At 39.7% G+C, this 15,552-nt stretch overlaps 1 protein-coding gene across 3 annotated transcripts in view; it reads right to left on the reverse strand.

Moving 5' to 3' along the window:
- Positions 1-15,552, reverse strand: part of TNR (tenascin R) — a 578,617-nt gene that overhangs the window by 275,947 nt on the left and 287,118 nt on the right. Inside the window, exon 2 of one of the 3 annotated variants that reach the window (XM_039348604.1) lies at positions 7,387-7,522. The exons of the other annotated variants lie outside the window; for them this stretch is intronic. The gene's annotated coding sequence lies outside the window, so the exon portion shown is untranslated. The remainder of the gene's footprint in view (positions 1-7,386; positions 7,523-15,552) is intronic. 3 annotated transcript variants of the gene reach the window in all.

Raw genomic sequence — 15,552 nt, forward strand, 5'->3', positions numbered from 1 at the left:
TTATGAGCCTTGTTTTTCTTCTTTCTTGCATTAAAAAGCCTCTGGTGTAAAGTGGGTACAAGACTGCAAAATGCCACACTGAAAAGGGGAAACCTCTCAGAGTAACTAAATGCAATTTAATTACATTCATTCTACATTAATCAGGGGGACACTTTACCATCCAGAATCATATACTTCACTCAGAAAAACAAAACTGAATAAAATAGAAAACACTGGTTTCCAGAACTCCTAACATTCTCCTGATTCTTACATCCAACCTGTCCTCCAAGCTAGTCAGGACAATGTTGATGGATTGTTCTCTTTTAGTCCATAACCACTTTGTTATAGCTTGCCCAACATAGCCCACTGAGTTGCATGGAGGAGGATTGTTCAGAGATTTGATTTCCTTGGCCCCATTTGCTAATTAAATTCAGAACAATGAATAATCAAAGTAGGTAAGAGAGGGCAATGATTTTTCCCATTACTCTATGTTGTAGTCTCTTATATAGCATTTATAGTTATGAGGAATGGTTTTTTAAGGAATTAAAAGACATAGTAGGGTTGCTGAGAGCTGAATCATTTCCTAATTTATCTTCCCTTTTATTGCTGCAGATAATCTCTGCTTGGCCCTAACATAGGGATGAGGTGAGGTAATGCTGAACCATAGCTAAATTCGGCAGATGGGTGTGGGTGGGTGTCTTTTCCCTTGAACTATATGCAACTTTTGTAGCAAAAAGGACACATACACACGGCAATATTAAAAAGGTACACACACAAATACACACACACACAAAGATGCAAAAGTCACATCTGGTTTGGCTCTTAGATGTCACAAGTCTTGAAATTTAGGAATTCCTAGTGGTCACAGTGAGAGAGTAGAAGATATATATTCCCCGGAGGTAATACTTAGGAGGAACTTCTTGCTCCTTTCTCATCAAGGCTTAGATGTGTGCCGAATAAGTAAATATTTGCACATATTTTCCCATCTAACGCCCACACATTTTGGTTTGCAACTAGTTAAGAATTCCATATTTAGGTTTTGTTTTCTAAAGTTCCCCCTTCCCCTTCAACTTCATGTTAGATTTATGAGGAGAGGCAGTGGTTGGAAAAGCTTTTCTGTAGGAATTAATTCATTTTTAATCAACTGAACATAATGATTTGATATAAATGATCTTCCCGAACTGAGGTTAATCAGCTCCGAATGGGCCTTTTCCATAACGTTATTTAGAGGGGCGTTTTATAGAAATACTGCTATATGCCTTATTTAATCATGTGTTTGTTTCACTATGCACACAGTTTTTAATGGGTGGCTCAGGATTTAATGCAAGGCAGGATTATATTTTATTATTTGCAGTGGATTTAGTACTGGCAAATGCACAGGATTAATAGTACTGAAGGCAGAAACAATCTGTCTGCTTTCCATCCTTCCCCTAACATTCCAAGTCAACACAACCAGGCATTCTTAAGCCAGCAGCCTCCTGTTTCTGTGCTTCTGAATTTTTGTTCATACCAGTTAAGAAGAAACTAGAGCAAATGAGTGCTGGTAATCCACAATCCGAGGATGAGATAGGGCACTCCCTTTTATATACCTCCTTGTGAGTGTACTGGCTGAACATTGGCAGCATGGCTTCATCTCATTTTGAAGAAGGAAATATAAACACTATTCTTCACCATGCATGAAGGTTCTAATCCAGAGCACTTTGTATTTACTGAAATAAAGTAAACCCAGCTGTACCATATACATTTCATTTCTCACACTCATTCAAATGTACCCATAGGTAGACCACACATGTGCATGGAATCTCCAATGTAAAACAAGTGAAAACACATAATCTGTTTTCAGAAGCCAGAATGTGAAAAAATAAAATAGATTATTTCAAGCATTTCACATTTTTTTCCTGGATTTCTGAAAACAAGAGTTTTTGATTCTGACTTTATATATTGATAAGGCTCAACAATATCCCCAACATTTGCTGAACTGGCCATATGCTGAGAAGCCAAAATAGACCTGAACTCATATTCTGCTTCCCATTAAAGATCTCACATGTCATCTCTTGAACCATTTAAAAATATTAATTTTTATATTAAAATTTAGGGAAGGCAAGTTCAGCCACTAGGGCCTAGGCCATTTTCCGATTTGTTGACTAGCCATCCTCTTTGAGATGATTCTGTGTATTGTCTGAGACCCAGTATGCTCTTCATTTAATATAGTGGAGAAAATAAATCTAAGAAAATGGAGACTGCATGGTCTTTTCCTCTGTCTTTTAATCATGACCAGGGCCAAACCTAATCATATCAGACCCAAATTGATCTCCCTGTCCCCAAACAACCCCTCCCCAATCCTATATAAACCAAAGAATAGAAGCATCCCGACCAGATCTATGTTGTTACTACAACACAGAGATGCCTTCCCATTGTTCAGGGTCCCCCTTTCTTCCAAAGCAAGCCCTCAAAGACCCTTACGAGAAACATGGTTCTCCTTCTCAGTGTTGTGCTCTTTCAGACTGAATCCATGACAGTAACTAATGTGGCTACCTTATATTGATCTGTCCTAATTTTATGTGGACTTCTAAAAGCATGATTGCTGCCTTTCCTTTTCCCTATTTACTGTATACTCTAAGGTCCTTTTTATATCTATTTCTTTCACTATAACATATTAAATGGATTTCTTATTAAAACCTTTCTCAGGTAGAAGACTGCATGAGTGTCATTTACCCCTTATGTATTCAGAACTTTCCCAAAGTGGGAAACGTTGAACTTTTTAGGTTTACTTGAGAGGGTTGGGAGAAAAGCAAACTGGAGGCCTTAAACCTTTGTAAAAGCTTAAGACATTTCTAAAAATAAAGTAGCTAAAGTCTCTCTTATGTTATGTTCTCCTGTTAATGACTTCATATGACAGACAGAAAAACATACTATAAATAGTATTTATAGAATTTCATTTTCCATTTCAAGTTAAAGCCGAAATTATACAGGCGGATAAAAGAACACTTTTAAATATGTATGTTGTACACATCCTCACCTAGATAATTATGAACAGCCTTTCTTGCCTCACCAACATTCAATTCTCTACTTTTGTAGAATAAACTCCAAAGGGCAACCAACTGTCTTCTGCTAATTTTGTTCTGAAAAGCATCAGTTGCACCAGCAATTGGCAGCTTCTGGCTGAATTTTTATTTATTTCAGCCATCAATTTTTGCTAGAGGCAATATGGATACACTGAAAAGCATGGAACCTATCAACAATTCCAGTCTAAATGTAGCCCGTCCCCTTCTATCCTTCCATATAACTAGAAAACATCCTGTCTAACATGGTCCATCAGTAATATTAGGTGAACAGTTGTAAACATGCAAAATGTAAATGGTGATGGTGGATTCTGAGCCCAAAATTTAGCCATCTAATTCAGTGATGGCTAAATTTTGGGCTCAGAATATCAAAAATTCAGAAAATGCCTAACTTGACTAGACTGGGATGTCACAATTCTTTACATATTCATTTATATTTCAACACACATCTTGTTCACACAAATGCAAAAGCTGATTTCATATAAACACTGACAAAGCACCCATTTTAAAGAGTATTGCAGCTGCAAATATCCTCTGCACTTGTACCTTGAAAATGAGCTTCACTGCACAATCATCCTGTGCAGCAATTGGAAGACCCCATCCAATTTCAATCACATTTTGCACATTGCTCTCATATCACTACCAATCACAATTCTGAATATGGTAGATCATGAGTTGATATGGATGGTGAGAATCATTTTAAACTTTGGGTGTTGCCAGGTTGCATATTTCTTATATTTGTATTTGTATCAAGTTCTTTGATAACTGAAACAGGGAGAATAGTGGTTGAATGTTGATGAACACTAGCGTGTCACCCAAAATGTCATGGCATATCACCTTTGACATTTGTGTCATAGGTTCACTATTACTGATCTAGCCTAATGTCTAGTTTCCAAGAGTAGGCAACCACATGCTTCTAAAAGATCCACAGGCAACACAATGAAGACACAATTCTATCCCATTACTTGCACTGCAGCAGGTCAGATTATAAAGATATACTGTAGACTCCATGGACAGAGATTTCACTTAGCTATCAAAACCTATCTTCCGTGCATTTATCTTATCCCTTTTAAAGCCATTTAAGCCAGGTGTCATCACCACATCTATAAGAACATAATCAATTTACAGCAGGAACAGAAAGGCTATTAGAGTGAAGAGAAAAAAAACTTGGTGAGGCTAAAAGAAAATGGAACAATCTTCCAAGAATTTTTCTGCAGTAAAAAGCTCACTTAGTATTACAAGGAAATGTGGTTTTTGTACAAATCATAATCATAAGTACAGTGCTGAAACATTTCCCAATACATTATATCCAATATCTATGAAACAGCGGTGTCTATAAGTAACCCCACAATCTGAAAATTTTCAACGAGATAGCATGACTTGAAGTTTTAATAAATTTTAAAATATCAAGACTGTTCTTAAATAAAGCTTCTGAGTGAAGCCTATAGCTTCAGCTATAACACAAAAGCAATACAGAACCTTATCCTAAGTTGGAGAACTTATTTTTCCTGCACTACTCCATCCATTACATTCCAAGTGTTTCTTCTTCACCTCTAAACAGAGATTGTTCTCATTGATTATTCTCATTTCCTTCAGTAGAGTACTCTGAGAAGGGACTTTTTCCCTACTGGGCCATCCTATAAGAAGAACAATTTCCCTTTTTTACCATTTTTGCCTTGGAATTGGGTATGTCTAGTTTAATGAAAATAAGGACTGGGGGAACATGAAAGCAGTTTTCCAATATTTGAGCGGCTCCTACAAAGATGAGGGGATCAACTTATTTTCCAAAGCACCAAAAGGCAAGACAAGAAACAATGATTAGAAACTAACCAAGGAGAGAATCAACCTAGAACTAATGAGCAATTTCTTAATGGTGAGAGCAATCAACCAATGGAATAGCTTTGCCTTCAGAAGTTTTGAGTGCCCCATCACTGAAGGCTTTCAAAAAGAGACTGGACAACCATTTGTCTGAATGGTTGAGCAGGTTCTCCTGCTCAAGCTCGGAGTTGGACTGGAAAACTTCTGAGGTGCCTTCCAACTCTATTATTCTATGTTCTATGAAACAACATACAGTATATGAATAAGAGCAGACAGGGACAGTAATAACATTCTGCAATATTAAACTATGAAGCACTTTAAAAGATGCAGTATATACTGCTGAAGTTTCATCTCTCCATCTCTCAACTTGAAAAAAAATGCATTCAGTATAATTGTCTCTGCCAACATCTCACATTCTTGGATCAGGTTTTCAATCTGTCTGTCCCCTCTCATTCTAGCATCTTTAACCCCCCCCCCCAAGATCTCCAGCATGCTTGTCAGCTTGTCTTCACCCCTAACTCTTTCAGCTACCATATTAATTCAACTGTCATTCTTACTCTGGTATCCTTTGCACAAAAGCCTTATGCTTTCTCCTCTTCATCTCTTGCTCACAAATTTGGGACCACAGAGGATGTCTCCACCTGCTGGCTCCAGTTTTCCTTTCTTCTCCTCTTTTTCATCTCACCCATCACATCTAAAATTAAGATTTTTCTTTTCTCCCCTTAAACTAGTTTGCTTCCTTTCAATTTTTCTCCTTTTCCCATTGTCTGACCTTTAGGGCTGGGTTAGTAAACTATGATCCAGAATCTGCAGGTCTGGTATGAATTTGCTATGTCTTCCCAAAATTTGTACCTTAATTTACCTGCCATCCTTGGAGGATTTGGTTCTCTGCATGTTGCAATTTAGCTACACAGCTTCAAAATAACATTCTCTGTTCACACCCAAGTTCATTGCAAATCTTTGGGTTACATACAGAGCACAGAAATTTTGCACCAATTCCAAAGCAGTTCTGCAACCCATCACTAAAGTTAAGTTTGGAAGCTGAACCACCCTTATTTATGGATTAACTGCAATGTGAGCTACCAGTGTTGGAGCTCTGCAGAGCTTGTGGACTCTTTGTTCCTTCCCCTTTAAGAAGGATGCTGGTTTGATTGAGCAAGGGTAACATTGACAATAGGTGCACAAAAAACCAGGCTGCTGCTTAGGTTTTTAAAACTTCTCTCCCTCCCACCAACCCCTTTTGCATAGAAATAACTATTTCAATTATGCAATGTAAATAGTGGCAGTGTAGAAATATGCTTAAAGTGAATTCTTGTCCTTCAGCCTAAAATAATATTAATTTTATTTAGAATTTATCACCTCATTCAGCAGGGACTGCCCATTGCAGTCTATAACTATGCATAGAAATGATGGAAAAGGTGCGTAGTTACAAACTTGGTGGTATATCATGCTACCTTCACAGCTTTCAATTGGATTTTTAATATAGCAAGAATGACAGCTTTGTAGCCAGGCAGCTTCATTTCATTATAATGAAGATATATATATATTTGCTAACAGCTAGAAGCATCCACACTGGGGGAAAATGGATGGAAGGGTACAATCCATTTCCTTTTCTTTTTGTACAGAGCAAAGGGTTTTTTTTTTTTTTTTTAAAAAAAAGCAAAACTGCAGGACTGTCCTTATCTTGAATGGGACATTGACTGAATTATTTGTTGGTTTGTTTTTAATCCCCCTTTTTATCATTTTTAAAACTAACACAAGGCAACAATCATGCCTAACACATCGTCCTTCAGTGGGCTGAGAGAGAAAGACTGGCTCAAAGTCACCCAGCCAACTTTCATGCCTAAAGTGGGACTAGAACTCACAATCTCTTGGTCTCTAGCCTGGTGCCTTAACCACTAACCAGACCGGCCTAAAGTATTTGCAGTGGGCTAAGGCAGTGTTTCCCATGTGGAATTCTGGGAGTTGAAGTCCACATGCCTTAAAATTGTCAAGTTTGGGAAACACTGGGCTAAGGTGAACTGAGAGTGCACTCCACTGGATCAGATGTTGCAGGTGATTCAATAAAGTAGGAAGGGAGAGTCTCTCCTGCTTTACAGAGACCATCTCAGGCTCTAGCGAAGCTAGTAAGAGAAGCTGGTGGATGATATTCACACTGGAGGGTAATCCACCTATCAGTGCACCTTCTCCTGCCCTGAAAGACTAAAACTATACTAGGGCAGAACCATTCATGGTGCAAATTTCTGATAAGGATTAGAGTCCGGTTATTTAGACGGAGCAAATTGGACCTTATACACTTTGGCCTCACAGACTGGAGGACAACAAGTTAAACCAGCTGTTTGGCTGGATCCTTAGCTCTGGATCCTCTTCTTGAACTGAAATAGAATCAGAATGGAGAGAAGGCAAAATCTTTCCTTTCTTTCCTTGGCTGAACTGCAAAATTACTTGTTTGTTCTCACAGCTCAGTAACAGAAGTTGGAGGTGAATCATTTGGTTGCTCCAGCAACCTGGGGATGCTCTGACTTACCTTTCATCCAATGGGCAAGGCTTTTGCTCCTGTCTGTGCTCGCTGCCTCCCATCTCTTTCCCAAAGAAGCCCACCACAACCTGCCAGTTCAGGTTCAGTGAGTTATGGACTATTTTGACATTTCACCCATCAGAATCTGTTTGGAACAAGAATATTTGTACATAAAAGCTGAGATCCGATAGAAGAACTTGCTGTGGAATTTTCTTGAGAGTGAAAATATTCACCAGTTCAGGCTATATGAATGTCTGAACTCTGCATAAAAGAAGCCACATGCTTAGCCCATGACTTTGGGAAAACAATTTGAGAGTGCTGGTTTAAAAGATAAAAGGTTTTCTGTGCAAGTTTTTGGTCAGTGTCAAGAATATCATTGCCCATATCTGAAATAAAGACTTGATTTCATAGTAATCCAAACATACTTTGCTTCTTAAGCAAACTAAATAGTCGTGCCCTGTTATTATTAGGGTCTCCCAATATGCTAAACCATTAGGAGGTTTGATATTTTCTGGCTTAATAAGATGTATAAATCTTGGCAATTGTGGGTTATTCAATGTTTAAACGAACTATGATTTAGTAAGTTCTATGAACACATACATCAGTCTTCCCTGGTCCCAATCCTTGGAATATATTGGACTGCAGCCTCCATAAAGTCCAATCAGCATGCTCATATAGTGAACACCTTCTCTATAGAAATCAAGCTAGCTTCTGCTGCATTTTGTGAATTACATGATACTTGCCACTACAATCCTGCAAGAAATGAAGAGTTTTTAAATTACAAAACTTGCTAGAAGGGTGCAAGGCATAGAGATTCCTGACAAAGCAATCAGTACAATAAAATTATCTTAGGAAAGATGAAAAACAATGTGACGTAAGCATGGTAACTGTGGTTCAAACAGATGTTTATTGTGTTTTCAAGACAGTTGATGTGTCATCCAGCCACTTCCATCCCACTATGTGTCAGGTTTAATATGTAGCCTGCAGCTATATTTGAAAAAATAAAGCCAACCTAATTAGAGCTATGCAGGGAAGAAATGCTTTTCTATAGTGTAGCAATTTGGGGAAGTAAGGTATTTGCTCCCCAGGAACATCTCTTCACATCTGCTCTACACATATCTAAGATGTTTAGGAAAACAACTCTCCTACATGTCAGTGGAGACTACCAAGCTTCAAATTCTTAATCCTAGAAGGGATCATTTCAAAGGGACTGGGTGTGGCTAGGGATGCCAAGGTTGAAATTCATTGTAATATTGATAAAAAAATGAATTACCTGTACCCAGTTATGTTTCAGATAATAAAAGGGGGAAAAAGTAGCAATTCACATTAAGGTTTGTTTTAGATAGTTATACTTAGATATTTGTCCTTTACCCAAACATTGCCTTCTTAGCAGTTTTTCTGAGCAAAGCAGCATGTAAAAGTAGATTTGCTTTTTCATTTGCCTGCAGGTTTTAAGAAAGGCAAGTAGGATTAATCTAGAGCCGCGTGACAATTTTAAGACTTGTAGACGTCAATTCCCAGAATTCCCCAGCCAGCCATCGGGAAGTCTAAGGGAATGTTTCTGATCTAGGGTATCACTGGGACCCCAACAATCATGCTGGAGGAGTTTCACTGTATTTGTTTCAGAAGGTAGCTACTCCCAGTAGGCAGTGGAGGAAACAGTTAATGCTTTGTTTATGCTTGTTGCAACCCATTAATTACTGTTTCCCCAGCTGATGCTCTTTCCATTTTTTAAAATCAGCTTATTAAATGCAGAGGCACATTTAGCACTGTCTGCAGTTTGACCCCCAAAGTCCTATGCCTTGGGTGTGATTATTGAAAGCAGAATGTACATAAATTGAAACTACAAAGCTTCTTTCTTTATCGATTATGGAGACAAATTAAGTCCACACAATATTTATTGATTATTAAATTTATAGGCTACCCATCTCAGTCATGACAATATTATACAAAAGTTACAAAAACAAATGTCCAGAAAAAATAAACTAACTGTACTAGGTTTACCACTCATTCTAATCTACAGCCTGTGGAGACAGCTAGGTTTTCAGGGCTGATTTGAACAGGGTCACACTGAGGACTGTACAAAACTCTGAAGGGACATCATTCCAGATAGCAGGCATTGCACTAAGAAGGTCCACTTCCTAGGTCCTAGCAGGGGTCGGTGTTTAATTGATGGGTCCAGAATATATTGTCCCAATCCCCATGTTATGTCCTGGGCCTGCTGAGTGACTTAGCAGGTGCAGGAAGCTGCAGAGAGCCTGGGCAGACCACGTGAATGCCCGGGACCAGACAGGCTGTCTCCAGCCTATTGCGCATGTGAAAGGCGGGAGAAATACGTTGTATTGATTGGCTGACACTGTCCCTGCAAAGGGGTATAAAAGGAATCCACGCCATTTTGTTTGTGGTTCTGTTGGAGAGTGAATAAAGAGAAGACTGTTGTTATTCCTGCCTCGTCTCAATGCCTTTACTTCGAAAACAGAATACCCCAAATAATCAGGTCCTAAAAATAGCAGCACTTCACTATTGCACCCAGAAATCTACTGGTATACAGTGCAGCTGGTTACATGGGCATATTGTGGCTGGTCTGTAACTATCAAAGCTGCTGTGTTCTGGACTAGTTTCAGCTTCCAAGCTGTCTTCAGGGAGCACATTGCAATAGTTGAAACAAAGGGTGACCAAAGTATCCTAAGAGCCTCCTGGAGCATTAGATGAAGCTATGAGAAAGTTTTCTTGGACACCTGATCCTTGAGCAAGAACCGTGAATCCTGAAATTCACAGGAATTCTGTACCAGTCCCAAATGGCTTGTGGTTGAGTTATTTAAGGCACTGCCTCTTCCCAATCACATTTACACATCTCTTCAGGTCTGGGAAGTAGGGTATGTTACAGGTCCCATCCACAAAGGAATGCCATCTGATGGGACCCAGGAGGAAAGCTTTTTTATGCTGTGGCACCCATTCTTTGGAATATCATTTTCCCTGAGGTCACTGTCTTGCTGGCCATTTCCAGGGTCTAAAAATATGACTTTGCCATGTCATCAGGAAATCTAGGAACATAGGTATAGAGCCTGCAAAGTGTTTGTATTGCTAGGGAAATTGAGTGTACTGTCCTACCCATTGTAACGGTTTTTATTGTTTATTAATGTTTGTGATATCTTTTGGTTATTTTGTTATAGTGTCTGCGTTTTTTACCTTTGTAAACCATTCAGAGTCATGTATGTGAGATGGGAAGCTCTATAATTTTACCAAACAAACAAATAAAATAAATAAAATGAGAAGTGAGACTCCATTCAGGACTAAAGGTGAAACCTTTCCAGGCCTGGGTAGTTCAAATACTCACAACCAATCAGCTATGCCAAGAATGAGTCCAAATATGTTCTTTTCTACCCAAATCTGCAGAGTCTCCAGATACCAAGATAAGATCTTGATAGCATCACCTAGTTAGCCTAGGGTTCAGATGTACAACTAGGTACTCCAACTATTAATAATAATTAATAATACCTGACCCCCAGCCAATAGATGACCTCAATAGCACCATGTAGATGCTAAACAGGAGGGCAAAACCGTTAGGCTCAAAAATGCCCTACACATCAGGGAACTCTGATTCGATCTCTCTTTTCCAATACTGACTGGATCTGACCACAGAGAAACAGAAAATATCACCACAATGCCATGCCTCCCCCTCCTAATCCCTGTATATATGATCCATAAAGATACTCAGGTTGATGGTATTGATAGTTATTGCAAGATCAAAGGCAGCATTGATAGCTGCATTAGCTCTGTCCCAATCCTGCCAAAGGTAATCAGCAAGCATGATCAATTTTGTGTCAGTATTATGATCTGATCTAAAATCTGACTAAAGGGGTCTAAATAATCTGTTTCCTTCAGGACCTTCTGAAGATAGCCACCTTTTCAAAATCTTTCCCTAAAATATGAAAGCTTGAGACTAGATGAAAAGGAAAGGCTTTTTGAGAAGGTCATATATCACCTCCTCGTTCAAGGAAGGGATATCATCCTCTTTCTTGATAAAACAGATACCGACATATGGATCCGACCATATGTCACCTCTTGGGTGGCCTTCCCCAGCCAGGAGGGATATGTTTCTTGTAAATAAGTGAGTAGATCAACAATCCCAAGAACTCTATCCACTTCCTTGGGTGTTACAGGTGCAAACCCACCATAGGTAGCTTCTTGCACTTTAACATTTAGAGTCTAATGATTCTGAACAACTTTATCCATTTTATGCTAAAATGTTCTCATAGTGGCCATAAGGATGATCCTTATTCCTCCCCAGCAAGGAATGAGTCATTTTATAAAGGGCTGCTGGATAGCTATCTATACTTATAAGAGCGAACAAATAACTATTTTTTACACTGTTACCACTGTTAATTCTTAATATGGGCTCTTACTGATGCTTGGTCAGATTCACTCTTCACTTTCCTCCAATATTCCTCTAGGCATCTCTTCTGGCACCTCATCACATATAACATGAGCTTTCCAGAAAAATGGAAAGCTTGATTCCATTAAGATCTTATGCTCTTATATTTTATGGCACCCAAGAGAAGAGGCATTGGAAGTTAGAATGAAAAGCCAGTTTAGCTGCACACCAGGAGCATTGCACTGGGACCATTCCGTCTCATGCTATTATGAAGCATCTTGCAATAACAAGCAGGAGAAAAAGCAACAAAACACAATTGTTTGCATTTTAGGAAGCTCTCTAATGATTTAAAGATATATAGTAGAAAAAGCAAAACATCATTAAAGTACATAGGGGAAGGAATAATATGACTCAAGATAAATGCTGTTCATAGTGCATCATTTTATTTTATTTTAAATAGCTTAGACATTGAAGGGGCAGTATCCATGAACAAAAGGCAGCCTTTTTAACCAAGTAGAATAATCAATAGTTTTATTATGAGGTTTAGCAGAATAGCTTTTTCTCCCAGCTCTTTTCATGCTTTTTTCTTATAGTTCCCATGTAAATAATTCAAAATACAGCTTTTAAGAATCATTTGTGGCTTCCTTTAAAACAGAAAATGAATAATAAGAGGCTAAGAACGCACAATTCATTTAGGGCTGGAGATATAAGGATTGATTATAAGATTGTGGATTCCCAAACAGTTTTCAGGTTGTATGCAGATAACATTCTAAATACAACAGAGTGTGTGCTCATAACAGATTTCTGAGAACAATTAGATAGGACACCTTTTTTTTAAAAAAGTTAAGAATTGAATAATGATTATTTATAAGGTTAGAAATTATAATTATAATTTAAATTTTGCAAAAGGCAAACCAACAAATTGCCTAGGTCAGTTGGTACAGATTCTTCAGTTAAATTGCACTTCACTCCAGATTCCCACAAATCAATAGCTGCTGATAACCCTAAAAATTCATGTTTTTGCCATACACGAATATGTGGCTTTGGATTATTGTCCTTGGTGAATGAATGAATGAATGAATGTATTTTTTTATTCATTTTTTAAATTTGATTCTCTTTATCTAGTGTTAGAACTGTATGAAGAACAGATTGTGCATTATGCAATATTGAAAATTAATTAGTAATAGTTTTTACAACTTTTCAGAAAAGAATTTAACATAAAAGTTTCAGAGAGCTGTTAGAAGAAATAAAGAATAATATTACAATGACATCTGTAAAATCATTAAGGAAACAGCCATGGAAAAACAAGGAAAGTTTTCCAAAATATTTCTGAATTCAGAAGGAGATTCTAACCTCAGAAAGGCATCCCAAAGGACACCAATGGACAAAGAAAAAAAAAGATTTTTTTAAAAAAATCCAACAGAGATGGAAGGAATATACAGAATTTATGTATAGCCAGGATAGCATCCAAATGCCTTAAATCAGGGGTGTCAAACTCAATTTCATTAAGGGTCGCATCAGCATTGCGGTTGCCCTCAGGGGGCTGGGGTGTGTGGCCAGGGTGTGGCCTACTGGGTGGGCATGGCCAGATCTACATCATTCGCATCAAGGGTGCCTGTGGGCACCTGGGCAGGAGTGGGACAGATCTGAGGGTCTCTGGAAGAAGGGGGTGGGACCAGGGCAAGTGCCAAGGCATGGTCCACTGGAGGAGCCTCACTGTTCCTCTCAGGCCATGCAGGATGGTGGTGCAGGTTGCCGGGAGTCCTGGAAAGCTGAGGTCAAATGCCCAGCCTGGCCCTCGGGCACCTGTGGCACCAAGCCCAGCCCCACTTCCCCAAGGGGGCACCCAGCTGCACTTACCTCCTCCTCAAGGCTGCTGCTGCTGTGCTTGCTCTCCTTACCCAGGTTCTTATGATGGGTATGAGGGCAAAGTCAGAGGGAGGCCCATTCCCTCTCCATGGGAGGAGACCCCCAGGATAGGCAAGGAGGGGGCAAGGGGATGGTGAAAGGGCAGGAGGGCAGGACTAAGGCAGGACTTCCCTCAGACCCTCCCTCTCCTTTTTTCCTTCTTTCTTTCCTTCCTTCCTTCCTTCCTTCCTTCCTTCCTTCCTTCCTTCCTTCCTAAGTACAGAGTGGTGGGAAAATATTTGAGATGAGGGAGGGAGAAAAACAGGCAAGAAACGCAGCTGGGGAGGTGTCACCCTTCGCAGGGAATGAAGAAATGCATCATCACCTGGAAGTGGCCAGCACATGGCCCTCACCTACTTCACATATCTGGCTTGGTAGACTCTGGAGGAGGGGATGCCATGAGCAGCGTGACAGTCAATGTTACCTGCGCAATGCCTCCCAGCCCCCAGCCTGTCCAGTTTTGGCAGGCAGCGGAGCGCTGTCCTCACAGCGCTGAGAAGTTGAGCTGGGTGGTGTGAAGCTTGCCAGCCTTGCACCTTGCTATCTGCTGAAACTGGGCAGCTGGGGGCTAGGCAGCATTGCATTTCTTATCAGATTTGTGCTACCTGGCTTAGCTCTTGACGCTGTGAGGAGAGCACCCCACTGCCTGCTGAAACCAGGCAGGCTTGGAGCTGGGCAGCCTTGCATTTGTTTTTGGATTTGCGCCACACAGCTCAGTCTCTCGATGCTGTGAGGAGAACACCCCGCTGCCTGCCAAAATCCCTCCCCCAGAGCCCATCAAGCCAGATATGTGAAATAGGCAAGGGCCATTTGCTGGCCACTTCCAGGCGATGGTGCATTTCTTCATTCCTCACGAAGGGTGACACCTCCCGAGCATGCACCCAGGGGGTGGGGCCGACACAGCAGGAGCTGGTTCCTCACTGTTTCCAGACGGCCTTGTGGAGCTAAGACTGAATGTGTTTCAGCATAGATGGCCACCACAAAATTGTATATTGGCTCCCGGCCAGCCTGGGCCAGGGCCAAGGCAGCAGGGGCCGTTTCCTCACTGCTTCCAGGATGGCTTTGCAGGCCAGATGAAACCACTTCGCAGGCCGCATCCGGCCCCCGGGCCTTGTGTTTGACATGTCTGCCTTACATGTTCCCTATTTAAAGGAATCTCTAGTATTAGAAGATGATTTCATTTCCACATTCCAGGCATTATCGAATTGGAAGGTTATATCTACAGAATTGATGGAATATCTACAGAATTGTGGCAAGTAACAAAAGAAGAATCAGTAAATGTTTTAATTAAACTATGCCATCAAATCTAGAGAACAATACATTGGTCAACAGATTTAAAAAGGTCAGTCTACATACTAATTTCAAAGAAAAGAAATTTAACAGCTTGTGTAAACTATCACGTAATAATCTTATTTTTCACATATTAGCAAAATAATGCTCAGGATCATCCAATGCGGATTAGAGCTTTTTTGGGAAAGGGATATGACAGATGTTGAAGCTGATTTTAGTAAAGCCAGGGAACTGCTGATGCACTTCAGATAAAACTAAGGAATAAAAAAAAAGAAATTGCTAAATGTTTCATGGACTAAGCTTTTTATTGTGACAACTATGAAAAATAATGGATGGTCCTTAGGAAAATGGGAATCCCAGAACATCTTATTCTCCTCGTGCAAAATCTATGTATACAGGATAGGAAGCCATAATGAGGACAGAATATGGGGAAACAGATTAGTTTCAGATTGACAAAGGAAAGGTTGTGTAGTTTCATCTTATTTGTGTAACCTATATGCTGAATATATACTGAGGACTTTTTTGCAATAAATAAATGATTTATTGGGAGAAGATGAACATGATTTTAAAACTGGAGAAAGAAACATCAATAACTGTTCTAT

This window comes from Crotalus tigris, unplaced genomic scaffold (assembly GCF_016545835.1).
Source record: "Crotalus tigris isolate CLP2741 ecotype Arizona unplaced genomic scaffold, ASM1654583v1 scf7180000017560.2302168, whole genome shotgun sequence".
Lineage (NCBI taxonomy): Eukaryota > Metazoa > Chordata > Lepidosauria > Squamata > Viperidae > Crotalus > Crotalus tigris.